This window comes from Pistacia vera, unplaced genomic scaffold, assembly GCF_008641045.1.
Source record: "Pistacia vera cultivar Batoury unplaced genomic scaffold, PisVer_v2 Contig36, whole genome shotgun sequence".
Lineage (NCBI taxonomy): Eukaryota > Viridiplantae > Streptophyta > Magnoliopsida > Sapindales > Anacardiaceae > Pistacia > Pistacia vera.
The window spans coordinates 1,105,606-1,108,926 of NW_022196179.1; positions in this window are offsets into that span (position 1 = coordinate 1,105,606).

A 3,321-nucleotide genomic window follows, 5' to 3' on the forward strand; every position below is an offset into this window, starting at 1 on the left:
GAACCCCCGCGATTAATGACTGTTTGCATGGTTTTATAATTGTAGATTTCAAGTCCTATGTCGTTAATTGATTAGTGTATGCGTGGATGATAAATGGTTTGACAATGATTGATTAATTCAAATCTTGATGATGTAGGATCCATGGAATGTTGGATAATCTTTGATCCTATATGTGGAATTGACAAACTTGATTAATTCAAATCTTGATGATGTTGGATCCATGGAATGTTGGATAATCTTTGATCCTATATGCGGAATTGACAAACTAAAGGGATAAAAATATCTAGAGGAGAAACAAGAAACTTACCCCCAGCCATTGATTCTCTCAATCACACACTCATTGTTCTCTCTCTCGTTTTGGCTATTCTAAGCTCTCAAAACACTCAATATGATGGTGTATTTTGCTTGAGTTGAGTGAGTGAGCCTAAGGACCGAAATCTCAATTTATAGCCAAGCTCCCATCAAGCTTTAATGGCGAAACTTAACGGCTGCCATAACTCTGGTTATAATGGTTACAAAAACTGAAAGAAAACATCTAAAACTGAAGCAAAACGTGGACCATAATATTGATTTAATACAAATTAGTTACGTAACACACGTGAATCTTACATTCTCCCACTTGGTCCACATGTTTAAACCATTATTTTCTTAAGAAACAAATACATGAATCATGGCGACAAGTCCTCTAAAAATGACTATTATCTTCCATGTATTACAATGCAGTTAATTTCTCAAGTTCACTATATATATGACAACTTCAATTAATGAATAAACCTTATGTTTATTCTTGGTCCTATAGTTGAATTTTCTCAAATAAAATCAAGGTGCACATGAATATGAGAAAACATCACAATAAATAAGAGTTTCATTCAAACATTGTATATACAACTACATAGTGTAATCAAGTCCCATTTTTTCTACATGATCCTTGGACTTCAATGGTGGCATGCCCTTAGTCAAAGGATTAGCGACCATCAATTCAGTTTTTATGTGCTCAATGACCACTTTCTTTTACTTAATAAGTTCTCTTATGGCTAAGTACTTAATGTCAATGTGTTTACTTCGACTTCGACTTCGACTTTTGTTGTTCTTAGCCATAAAGACAGCAACTGGATTATCGCCATATATTCTCAATGGTCTAGAAATGGAATCCATAACTTTAAGCCCGAATGTGAAACTCTTTAACCATACACCATGTGAAGTAGCCTCAAAATAGGAAATGAACTCAGTTTCCATAGTGGAAGTAGCAGTCAAGGACTACTTGACACTTTTCTAACATACAACTCCACCAACCATTATGAAAACATATCTTGATGTTGATTTGTGTGAATCAACACAACTAACAAAGTCTGAATCTGAATAACTGATTACTTCCAGGCTGTCCGTTCATCTAGACATAAGCATGTAGTTTTGGGTTCCTTGAAGGTACCTCATCACTTTCTTTGTAGCTCTCTAATGGTCTATACTTGGATTACTTTGATATCGTCCTAACATTCCAACAACAAATGCAATGTCAGACCTTGTACAAACTTGAGCATACATCAGGCTTCTGACAACAGGAGCATATGGAATGATCTTCATTTGTTCCTTTTCAAAATCATTCTTCGAGCATTGGTTCAAATTGAACTTATCACCCTTCACAACGGGAGCCACACTTGGTAAACAATCTTTCATATGAAATCTCTCTAAAACCTTATTGATATAAGTTTCTTGAGACAAACCCAAGATACCTCGTAATCTATCTCTATGGATCTTGATGCTAATGACATAAAATGCCTCACCCATATCCTTCATACTGAATTTTTTAGAGAGGAATTGTTTTACCTCATGTAGCAAACCATTATCATTGGTTGCAAGAAAAATGTCATCCACGTACTAAAGAAGAAAACATATCGTACTCCCACTAACTTTCTGGTATATACATTGATCCATGGGGGTTTTCAACAAATCCGAATAAAGAAATTACTCCATAAAATTTAAAATACCATTGATGGGACTCTTGTTTTAGACCGTACCTGGATTTCTTGAGCTTACAGACCAAGTGCTCACCATCACTAGAGGGAAATCCTTCAGGTTGTTTCATATAAACCTCCTCCTCTAAGTCTCCATTAAGAAACACTATTTTCACATCCATTTTTTACAACTCAAGGTCAAAATGAGCCACTAATGCTAAAATGATGCGTAGGTAATCTTTCTTAGATACATGAGAAAAGGTCTTTGTGTAATCCATTCCTTTCTTTTGAGTGAATCCCTTGGTAACGAGTCTCACCTTGTATCTCTCTATGTTGCCTAATGAGTATTTCTTTGTCTTAAAGACCCATTTACATCTAATGGCTTTTGCATCATCGAGCAACTTAACAAGATCCCAAATTTCGTTACTCTTCATGGAACTCATCTCTTCCTTATGACATTGTACTATAATTTCGACTCTTTGCAACTCATGGCCTGTGAAAAAGACTCGAGATCACTCTTGACTCCAATACTGTAGTTAGATTCTTGTAGGTACACTACATAATCACTAGGAATAGTTGACATCTTAGTTCTAGTGGATCTCCTTAATATTGTACCATCATCTTCATGTGAAGCTTGCGGTTCAACTGGTTGTTCAGGCAGTTCTAGCAATTCCTGAACTACTTGATCCACTGGAACATTGTCAGTAGCTTGTGGAACTTCAATGATTGGTTGTTCTACACCGGTTTGTAATTGAGGAGTGTTGTAAACTATGACCAGTCGATCACTTGATGTGGAAGGTCGAGAATCTGAATGATTATGTTCAGGAACATTGAACCCGATTTGATTGCTCCCACTAATCAAGTCATTCTCAAGAAACTGGGTGTTTCTTGATTCCACAAACCTAGTGTTGTGAGATGGACAATAAAATCTGTACCCCTTAGACCTTTTAGCATATCCAACGAAATACCCACTAATGGTCATTAGGTCTAGCTTATTCTCTTGTGGATTATAGATTCTCACTTCAGACAGCCATCCCTAAACATGCATATGTCACAAACTTAGTTTCCAACCTTTCAATAACTCAAATGGTGTCCTTGGGACAACCTTGGTTGGAACTTGGTTCAATATATATACAACCGTCTTTAGTACTTTAGTCCACAAGGATTTATGAAGATTAGAGTTGCTAAGTATAATCCTTACCATGTCCAACAATGTTCGGTTTCTTCTTTCTGCCACACCATTTTGGTTTAGTGAACTAGGCATGGTATTCGGCAACTATTCCATGTTCTTGAAGAAACTTAGCGAACGAACCAGGTGCTTGTTCATCCTCAGTGCATCTACCATAGTACTCTCCACCTCTTTCTAATC